The 11,857-nt window shown below is 35.4% G+C and overlaps 1 long non-coding RNA gene across 1 annotated transcript; it reads right to left on the reverse strand.

Moving 5' to 3' along the window:
- Nucleotides 1–5,449: 5,449 nt before the first annotated feature.
- LOC109135014 (uncharacterized) lies at nt 5,450–11,778 on the reverse strand. Its single transcript, XR_002039976.2, has 2 exons — nt 11,252–11,778; nt 5,450–5,740 (listed from the first exon to the last, which is right to left on the reverse strand). It is a non-coding gene; the product is annotated as an uncharacterized LOC109135014 (long non-coding RNA).
- Between the last annotated feature and the right edge of the window lie 79 nt (nt 11,779–11,857).

The following is an 11,857-nucleotide window of genomic DNA, read 5'->3' on the forward strand; positions in this document are numbered from 1 at the left end:
GTCTATGTGGAACAACCTCCTGGTTTTGAAAACCTGGATCTTCCAAATCATGTCTATAAGCTAGATAAAGCTCTTTATGGGCTTAAGCAAGCTCCTAGATCATGCTATGAAAGACTTTCAAAATTCTTACAATCTAATGATTTTATTAGAGGCAAAGTTGATAGAACCCTGTTCCTCCGATCCAATCCTAGTGGTTCAGATTTATGTGGATGATATAATTTTTGGTGCAACTAACGAATCTCTCTGTAAAGAATTTGCTGAGTTAATGCGTAGTGAATTTGAAATGAGTATGATGGGAGATTTAAACTTCTTTCCTGGCTTGCAAATCAAGCAAACTGAAAGAGGAACAATGATCCATCAACAAAAATACGTAAAAGAGTTATTGAAAAAATATGGAATGGATCAAGCAAAAACAAACCATACTCCTATAGGAACAGGTACAAGGTAATGAGGATCAAAGTGGTAAGTCCGTAGATCAGAAACTCTATAGAGGTATGATTGGCTCCTTACTCTATCTAACTGCAAGTAGGCCTGATATATCCTTTAGTGTTGGTGTATGTGCAAGATTCCAATCAAATCCTAAGGAATCCCATTTGACAGCTGTTAAAAGGATTCTTATATATTTGAAAGGAAGTGATGACCTTTGCTTGTTCTATCATCGAAGTGACATCTTTGATCTTGAAAGAATTCCGATGCTGACTATGCCGGAGACTTGGTGAATCGCAAAAGTACATCGGGTATTATCCAGTTCCTAGGATCAAGCTTGGTTTCTTGGAGCTCAAAGAAACAAAATACCGTTGCTCTTTCCATAGTAGAAGCTGAATACGTGGCAGCTGCTGCATGTTGTTCTCAGGTATTGTGGATCAAGCAACAGGTACGTGACTTTGGCATAAAATTCAAGTGTGTTCCTATATTTTATGACAATACTAGTGCCATTTGCATTTCCAAGGATCCAGTTCATCACTCTAGAGTCAAGCATATTCACATTAGACATCATTTCCTAAAAGACAATGTAGAGAAAGGATTGGTCAAAGTAGATTTATTTCCTACTGAAAATCAAATAGCTGACATATTGACTAAACCTCTATCTAGGGACAGGTTTGAAAAGATACGCTTGGAACTAGGAATGATAAAAATTGTTTAAATGTGCACATGATGTTGATTCCCCCAAATTGTTTCTTACTAAGTATGTCCTGCAATCTTCATGAATTAATTTTCATACACCTAGGGTCAAGTATAAGGACTCACATATGTCTCTGAATATTACCCTTAGTGTCCTTGCACATATTTGGTATGCACGCAGTTTGTATATTATGGACACATTTTTATCATATGCAAGAGTAAATATTTTTTTTTTAATTTTCCTCTAAATTTCCTTGTTTCTTTTCACACCTTCCGTCCAAAGATAAACACATTAATCTGAATTATGCCCAAAATTAAGCGTTCAATTAATCTAGAGTTAAGTGAAGTAACTTCATTAATTGCCTTCTGAAATCCCATAAACTGCTTCATCAAACCCATCTTTCCACTTCTTTTCACACGGAATCATGATTACTTTATAAACCTAACACATCAAATCACTGACCCTTCATAATTTCTCACACATCAATTCACAAGTCTCTCTCTCTCTCTCTCTCTCTCTCTCCACATTCTCATCTTCAACCTCACAAAAACTCTGTCAACATGTCTTCCAAGACTCAAACCTCTAATGCTCATGCAAATTTACCAAAAGAGAAAACACCATCTCCTGAAGAAGTAAGTGCTCAAGAATCATCCAAGAATGACGCAGATTCTTCTGGGTCAAAATCGGCTTCACCAGGTAAGAACAAGAAATCGCTGTACCTATAAAACGAGGTAAGAAAACAAAATCTTCACAATTTCTTGTGGGCTTTTGTGTAGACATTGCATGGTGCAAAAAGTCTAAATGGAATGAGTTGTTGAAAATTTTAAAATTTCAGAAGTGGTTGAAAATTGTTAGCATAGATAAGGGTCTTTTTGAGTTAGAGATGAAAGCTTTTTGTTCTGGGTTTACAATAACAGAGGGTGTATATGTGTCGGTTGTAGCCGGGTTAGTAGTTACAATTACTGAGACGAAACATGGGGACTGGTTTGATATTCCTAATGAGGGTTACAAAGACTACATTAAGGGTAGGGCTAAGTGGAACATAAATGGAGTCACTAATGCAAAAATTCTTGCTTTCTTTAACGGTAATTCCAATGCTTTATCTTTAGATGAATAAGAGTTGTCTCCATTTCATAAGCTGCTGTTTCAGTTGGTTTGGCGTTTTATTTTACCTCGCTCCTCCAAAAGAACCCAGGCAAGCCTAATGGATCTTTCCATTATGTATTACCTTGCTGAAAACATCAAAATCAACCTTCCCTCTCTGATAATTGCACATCTCTCTCACTGCATTACCCACAACACCAAAGTGGGTTATGGTAATCTTCTGTCCTATGTCTTCAAACAATGCAAGGTTAAACTCCCTTCTAGTCCCTCCTTTTCCCTTGAACCAGAAAACTATCTTACAAAAGAAACTTTGACTAGGCTGAGTTTGAGGTTGGTGAATGGGAAGCTAGATTATGAGAGAGAAGAAACTCCGGTTAAGGTTGAAGTAGGGAGTAAGAGAAAGTTGGATGAAGAAGGGGTTGCCAGTGGGTCTGTTAGAAAAAGCCAAAGGTTGGCTGGGTCCAAGTTCCAGAAGGAGCAGGATCAAGGTGAAACAGTCTTTATTCACCTAGATTATGATCTTGTCCCTTCTACTACAGTGGATTTCCCCTTACTTTCTACAACAGGGCTTAACAAGATGCTCCGGAAAATTCAGGATTCCTTGACCCTCCTGCACACCAAGATCAATGCCATTGAAGCTACTGTTCATGTTTTGGACTCTCAACAGCAGGATCACCTACTTGCAATCAAGAATGCTGATACTGGGATCAGGAACAAGGTGGATGGTGTGATTTCCAAGATAGATTATGTGGTCTCCTCTCTCTTCAAACGAACCAAATCCTAACTTCTCTTACCTTTGGATATTTTGAACAATTTTTTTTGGGGCTGTATTATTAAACACTCTTTTGGATTCTTCTTCTTATGTCCTTCTGAGATATATGAAGTACCTTTAATATTTTCTTTGCTTTCTTCATTTTCTTTCTCATTACTCTACATATTGATTGCTTCTTGCTGTCCCTAATGTTACTTTCTGCCTGCCTATTATGTTTGTGTGTTTGGATGGCTAATATTATGAGATATCTATTTGAGCAACTTGCTTGGTGCCTAGACTGTTGACTCTCTAGTGCTGCAGGTACAACGTTTGGTTTTGATAATGACAATGGGGGAAGAGATAGTGTGTGTACACAAAAACAATTTTTTTTTATCATAGTTCCTTGTATATTCTGCTCATCTCTGTTCTACCTATGTCTGATCCTGTTCCCAGTCTGTAGAGTTGTTTAAACTAGGTTAGATTGTGGATAGTTTGTGTAGTTTCTTTTCTATGTAGTTTAGAGTTGTTTTTTTTCAAAAATAAAAACCTTAAATTTTTTTTTAATTAATTGTCATAATAAAAAAGGGGGAATATTGTTATTTCACTATTTTGATAATGACATATAATTAAAGTTTACATATTATTAGTTTAATCCGATTTTTAGCTTTCTTGCTAGCAGTAATTTGTTTATGTCTTAGTTCTATTTTTCTAGGTTGTTTTTGTTTTGTTTATTTTATTCATTTAGTTTTAATTCGTATAATTAATTTTAGGTTTCACAAATAAAATGATAAATACTTTATGACGATTTGATTAAGGTGTTTAATCAAGTTTAAAATTATTTATAATTTATTTGTGTTATCCGATTTATAGTATGGTTGTAACAAATGTAATATATTAAGATTCCATAATATTTTGTTTAGTTCAATGTGTGCGCAGCATTGTTGTTATTCCTACAAACAAGGAGCCGCCAAATATTAACCTAAGCAAGCGCCTAACAAAGTGAACGTTGAGGTAGTTCCTAGAATTTAGGAACCACAACAACCTAGCTATTTGTAAGGTGTGTAAACATGGAGAAATGGCTGAGATCGTGGCTGAGATCGTGGAAGTCCAACTAAACCAACTGCTAACGGAAAAGTTACAACGGACAGATTATGGAGAAGTGGTTGAGGCTACGTGTGATCATGGATAAGTTATAGAGAAGAATTCGAGTAGATAGGTCTCTACAAATAGTTGTTTGTAACGGATCTTTTAGTAAGACTTTCAGAATATTATGGAATATTCTTAGTGAAAGTTTACTCGGTTTTTCTTCTTCTTAGACATTGATGTATTATAGATTGGGTTGAGAAAATCTAAGTTTGTAATCATTTTGAGAGAAAAAGAGAAAGAGAAAGAGAAGAGAGAAAGAGAAAAGACTTCGAGTGAAGTCAAGGGAGAAGTCAACTGTTTAGGGGGAACATGCTGACTGGGAACCAGTTCCTAGAGGAACAGAGTTGGTCCGAGTTTAGGTTGTACAAAAGAGAGTCTTTTGGCCTAAAATTGATTAAAGAGAATTGAGTCAAAATCCCTCGTGGTCAAGGTTTTTCTTCCTATTGGGCCTAGGAAGTTTTCCTTGTAAAAAATCTCGTGTCTCTAGTTCTTTCTTAATTCATGCAATTATTTCTTTCTTACTTATTCATTCTTTTATTTCCGCAAAAAGTTTGAAAATCCCGCCAACTACAATTCACCCCCCCTCTTGTAGTTGCTTAAGTGTTCGTCCAAGTCTAACAATGCCAGAGAAGTGTTGATCAAGTTCCTCATCAGTTTCAGTGCCCTGAAGCTATTGTTTTTGCAACTAGGGCATCAACTTTGCAAGTTGTTCCAATTATTGTGGTGAAAATTGAAGACCAAGGTTATCAGGGAGAGAATGAAAAATAGTAGGAGAGGTTTGAGCTGAGGCTGCCATTTTTGGAGAGGAAGATTCATATTTTGGTGCAGGGTTCCTCTAGGTGGCACTAGTGCATAACTGACCTAAAGTATCACCCCAAAAGTGTTACTTAAAGGCCTAAAAGTGTTGCTTTAGGTCATATGTAACACTTTTGTTAGTGAAACATCTACCCGTGCTACCTATTCTCTAAGGTAACACTTTTCAATCCTAATGTTTCACTTTCTCAAGTGTTACTCAAAATTCTCTAACGTAACACTTTTTTTAATCTAATGTAGCATTTTTACAGTGTTACTAATAATGTTTTATGTAACACTTTTTCGTCCATAGTAGCATTTTCTATGTCATCTCTTGACTTATAGTAACACTTTGTTAAATATTACGTATCATTTTAAATCAGCATATGTAACACTCTATTAGATATGGCAACACTTCTTATCAACTAGTTCTATAGTGTAACACTTCTATTTCACATATCTTAGAGTAACTTTCTTTAATCTATCGGCATATATACAATGATAATAATAGTAAAACTTATAAACGTAATAAATGAAGAGGAAATAAAATGATATTATTGATATAAATGAGTAGAAATACTCAACGACCATTGTAAAAAATGAGCCAAAGAGTATACTCAATCGAAAACATACTATTGCATCCAAAATATAAATAGTTAATCTGAAAATTAAATCATAAAATCATAATATATATATCTCTCCTTAAATAAACCTAAATCAATCTTAAGGTCATTCTTTCATTATTCTTCAATTCCATTATCCATGTATGCTTCTTGAGGTATCATGCATGCTTGCTACTCTAATCCGCCATTATTTTCATCATCCTGCAGTAAGGAAAAAAAACATCAAAGTCGGGTAAACTAACTTCCTGGCTCTTTATATTATTACTAAGAACTAGTTGATTCTCTTTCTAACTTCATGTGAGTAAACTAATTAAATTCATTTACTTTTAAAGTCTACTCAAATAATTATTTTCAAACACCATTGAACAATTTCAACCGATACTCTGCCATTTTAGAAGCTAATTCTTTTAATCCATAAATACATCTTAGTGTAAGCTTTCATCGAAATGATACCTTCTTAGTGCTTTACTAAACCAATAGTAGAAAACCATTCTAATTACAAGTAAATCATTATCATAATAACAACAACCATAATACCCAAGAACCATTCCCCACTCATCAGAGTTATAAATAAACTAATTGAACTAACATTCTTATTACAATCTCCTACATTACTATATTAACATTTCTGATTCAGTCACATAATGAACTAATTACAATCCCATGCCTACAGTCCATAATCTTAAAGTTGTCTCAATATCAATTCCTTCACATCAATTAGTGATACAACATATTCAACCTAACTAAGAAATCTCAGTAAGTTCAATTAAAATTATGTGATCAAGAGACGACTAAATTATCCTTCCCATTCCCTAATAATAGTCTTCTATGTGTAAATCATCACTTTTCAACTCCATAACCCAATCCCAACATTTCACCGCAATTATGTTAAGGGATATCAATAACCATCACTCAATAAAACTCATTTCAAGAATTAGTCCAATTCACTTTCTTAGTCTAAACCAGTTCAATAATCTAAATGACAATTTCTAATTAAGAACATTATCCAATTGTATAACTTACTATTTAATATAACTAGAATAAGGCTTCCCATTAATCAAATAAAACTAGTATATTTTATTGAATTAACTTAAGAAGTTCCAATCATAATTCTTTACCATAACCAACAACACATCCACTATGTTTATTAGTAAATTGAAGGAACTATTCTAATTTGAGTTCATCACAACCAATTCACAACCAAAATACCATATTTACTCAATCAACCAACACAAATACAAATCAAGTTGAAATATCAATTCACGAGCAACACTATTTAACATCATCAACCATAATCATAGCAACACTAACCACCACCCCAACAACAACTACCATAACAACCCATCACCAACAACAACAAATCCTCAATAACAAAAAGAGTGCATCACCACCTTCACCACCAACACCAACAACCACAACCGCTACCACTAAAATAACCTTAACAACAATACATACCCCCACATCAATACCAAATCAACAATCTGCATAATTCCACATTCATATGCTCAACTAGGACAATATCACCATCACAACATAAGTTGCTCAACCATAATATCTTAATTAATATACTAATCAGAATTTTAAACCCTAATAATATAAAACTCAATTCAAAATAGAGATACAAGGGTTAATACCTTGGGAATGTAAACAACAAGAAGTTAAGGTGTGACAAACACCACCTCTTTGCCACATTGGACAGAAACGACGGCGGCGGTAGCAGCACCGCGACGAAGGACAGAGAAAGTGCACACCACCATCAGCGCACAAAAAGACAGGATCAGGGGAGGGAGAAATCGACATCAACAACGACACAACTCTAGTCATGAACGGAGGAAAGAGAACGCAGGTGGACGAGCACTCCAGCGAGCAGAATTCAGCGGTGAGGCAAGGCGGTGCGACGCCGACACAACGCGCCACGAGGGGAAAGGAAACGCAGGTTCGACGACCAGTGACGGAGGACTAGGCCAAGGCGGCAGCACCGCCGACCTGCATCCGTTAGCACCAATGCGCGAGATAAGATAGAGAGAAGGCTCAGTGAGTGAGAGAGATTAGGGCGGGGATTTTGGTTTTTTTCACGGGGAGGGTGGGAGAGTCCGAAGAGAGGGAGAGGCTGGGTTGGGATTTTGGGTTGGCCGACTAAATAAAGGGGGGAAAGGGGTTTATTTTGGTTCAATTAACCGAGGAAAATAATAGAAGGGTCGGATGGTTCGAGAATGAAACCGAATAAGATTTTCTAATTTGCGAAATACCACTCATTTAATTGGACAAAACCCAAAACATAAAATAATAATAATAGTAATAATAATAATCTCATAAAATTAATTAAATTCATACATTGCAAATACGACAATATAATTCATACTTCAAATCAAATAAAATAAGAGTATTCAGAAAATAATTAACTTAATAATTATGATTGGCTTTTAAATAACGCTTTTAAAAACAAGCTTGTTATAGTTAATGGAATTAGAGAAATTGATATTGGAAGGGAATGGAAGGCAATAGAATTGGGGAGGTTCTTTCAATAATTGTGTCCTCTAATTTTTCGACTTTCGTATACTCAAAGAATTGCACGAAAACCGCCAATGGTTAATGGATGTTAGGCCTAGTATTATTTTTAAAATTTTTTTTATTAACCTACAACAAATGTTTAAAAGATAATTAATTACTGGAAAATTTTAAAGTCCCTATTTTACAGTTTTTAGTGTTAGTATTTTAGAAGTGTTACCTATTTTAAAAATCCTAGTGTTACTAGTGAGGGTAAAAATTATTTTCGGACCCAATTGCGATTGTAAAAGAAGGGTTTTGGACAATTAATATTTTTTAACGGTACCTCAAAAGACTATAAGTGCTAGTATAGATATTAAATAACCATGTAATACCCTAAAATGTACTTTAAGTAAAAGACTAGACGTGTTTCTTATAAATAAAGTGTTACGCTCTAAAACTAAATGCTACCTATAAAAAAGTGTTACCTTGAAGTGTTACATATCAAAATGTGTTACCTTGAAGGGTTGAAATGTTACCTATAGAAAAAGTGTTATCTTAAAATGCTATATATGAAAAAGTGTTACCGTCAAAGTGTTACCTATTAAAAGTGTTACCGTCAAAGTGCTACCTATGAAAAAGTGTTACCGTCAAAGTGTTACCTATCAAAAAGTGTTGCATGTAATTGTTACATATCAATAAAGTGTTACTAAAATGTTACCTATTTGTTATTGAAAGTTGAATCTCAAAAAGTGTTACCCTATAGTGTTACCGTAGATCAATTATATATGTGGGTATTGAGAGAAAGGTTTAGGTTTGTACATCTGATTATTTATCTTGTATCTAGGTTGTTCCTTTGGAAAACCAACAACTCTCCAAAAGTATTCCTTAGTGTGACCTTTCTTTCCACATACATTACATGTAGGAATTTTTTCAGCTTGAGTTCCAGTATACATAGCAGAAATGTCATGCTCACCCTGAGTAGAATGCAACACATCCCTTTGTGCTTCCTCTTGTTGTATAGCAGCAGATGTTGTTTCAACTGACGGTAAAGGACTCAACATAAGAATTTGACTCCTCTGATAATTGTAAGAATCATTGAGGCCATTAAGAAATTGGAAGAGCCTAGCTTCTTCCTTCTAAAGGGTTATAACCTCTAAAAAAGCTTGAACCTCAGTGCTAGGAGCAGATACAATGGGAATGTTGGATTGTAAGTAAAGGCAAGACATTTAAAAACTTTTAGATGTTCATAGGTCGGGGGTTTTTTGTGGAATGTTTAAAAAGGTGTTTTATGCTGTAATATAGATGTGCATTATAGTAAGGGCACAATCACCCCAATACTTGAGAGACAATCCAGCATGAAACCTTAAAGTTATACTGATCTCAAGAATGTGCCTATTATTGTGTTCTACTCTTACATTTTGCTTTGGTCTTTTTACACAAGATGTCTTATTGACAATGCCATGAGCAGTAAAGAATGACCTACATGGTGCATCATTAAATTCCAGAGCATTGTCAGATCTCAAGAATTTGATTTTCTTCCCAAAGTGAGTTTTAGCATACTGAAGGAAGATTTCAAGTGTTCCCATTGAGTCAGATTTGTATTCAAGCAAATATATCTAAGTATTTCGTGAATGATCATCAAGCATAGTGAGAAAGTACCTATATTTCTACTTGGTACATTCTTTGTAGGACCCCCATATGTCTAGATGGATCTATTCAAATGGTTCAGTGGCCTTGGAGCAGCTCTGAGAGAATGATTGTTTTGTGAATTTGGCTAGGGGACATGTGATGCAGATTTTTGGTGTACATTGGTGTATGGTTGAACACACTCAATGTGCTTGAGTTTGCTGATTGATGCATGGCCTAGCCTGTGGTGCCATATATCCAAGGTTTTCGAGGCTGGTTGAGTTGTTTTGGTTGCAGCACGACAACTTACAGTTTTATCATTGTCAAACCACTCAGCAGGAGGTGGTTTAGTCAACTGATTCACAAAGTAATAAAGCCCATGTTTGGCTTCACCTATGCCCATCAGCTTCTTGGTCACACTATCAAGTATAGTGCAATGAGTAGGGTAGAATTGCACCTCACATTTGCTATCCTTTATCAACTTTTGTACAGACAACAAGTTATGTTTGAAATAAGGAACACACAATACATTTTCCAATGTGAGACCAGTTATAAGATGAACTTTCCGGTGTGGGAAACGACTACTTTATCACCATTTGCAAGGTTAATTTTGGGAGCAGTGGTAACTATGAATATCACACAGGTTGGAAAGAAAGGGGGTCATATGATCTGAAGCTCCAAAATCTATTATCCACTCATGAGGAGATTCTAACTAGAGATGGTTTGAAATCATGCCAGAGAAGTGTTGATCAAGTTCCTCATCAGTTTCAGTGCCCTGAAGCTGTTGTTTTTGCAACTAGGGCATCAACTTTGCAAGTTGTTCCAATTATTGTGGTGAAAATAGAAAACCAAGGTTATCAGGAAGTGTATGAAAAATAGTGGGAGAGGTTTGAGCTGAGGCTGCCATTTTTAAAGAGGAAGATTCATATTTTGGTGCACGGTTCCTGTAGGTGGGTATTGAGAGAAAGGTTTAGGTTTGTACATCTGATTATTGTTCTTGTATCTAGATTGTTCCTTTGGAAAACCAACAACTCTCCAAAATTATTCCTTAGTGTGACCTTTCTTTTCACAGACATTACAAGTAGGAATTTTTTCAGCTTGAGTTCTACTATACATAGCAGAATTGTCATGCTCACCCTAAGTAGAATGCAACACATCCCTTTGTGCTTCCTCTTGTTGTATAGCAGCAGATGCTGTTTCAACTGACGGTAAAGGACTCAACATAAGAATTTGACTCCTCTAATGATTGTAAGAATCATTGAGGCCATTCAGAAATTGGAAGAGCCTAGCTTCTTCCTTTTAAAGGGTTATAACCTCTAAAAAAGCTTGAACCTCAGTGATAGGAGCAGACATAATGGGTAACAGATTCAAGGAGTCCAGTTCCTCCCAAAGGGATCTCATTGTGGTATAATATTCATTCACATTCAGAGAGTTTTGCTTTACTTCAAACACTTCTTTATTCAGCTTATATTTTCTAGATCCATTTCTGAGTGAGAATCTTTTTTCTAAATTAAGCCAAACATCTCTAGCAGATGTCATATACATGATAGAGTTCTTAATAGTAGGTGAAACATTATGAGTGATCCAAGCAATTACCATAACATTGCAGGTGTCCCACATTTCAGCTTTCACTTTATCATCATCAGGTCTCTTCAATGATCCTGTAACAAAGCCTTGCTTTCATTTGGATGATAGGTTGATTCCCATTGACCTTCTCTAGGATATGTAATCAGAAGATCCTTGCAGTTGGTCAACTTGAACATAACTTGCTCCATCAGAAGGATGCAAGAAGAGAGGATTAGTAATGTCTTGCATAGGAATTCTTGACATGATTCTTCATGAAAGGAGGAGAGATATATATTTAAGAAGGAGAGATGAGAGGAAGAAAGAAACAACAGAAGAAGATTTTCAGATTTCAGCAATACTTAGAAAAAAAAATCTCTCAAATATATTAAAAGACACAATTTTTTTTTTTGAAATCCTCTCAGAATTGAGTTTGCTCTGATACCGTGATGACTGAAATAATCAGCGAATAATTTCACAATGCAGAGGAATAATGAACAATCGCAGAAAGAGAGGACCAGGGAAATGTAGCTAGATAATTATTGTATTTCTGTGCTCAAAGGGAGAACCGTTTACAACATATATAGAGTCCAGGAAACAGACAAAATGATAGTGACTCATTGACAGCCTGTTATTACA

Source organism: Beta vulgaris, chromosome 5 (genome assembly GCF_026745355.1).
Source record: "Beta vulgaris subsp. vulgaris cultivar EL10 chromosome 5, EL10.2, whole genome shotgun sequence".
In the NCBI taxonomy this organism is placed as follows: domain Eukaryota; kingdom Viridiplantae; phylum Streptophyta; class Magnoliopsida; order Caryophyllales; family Amaranthaceae; genus Beta; species Beta vulgaris.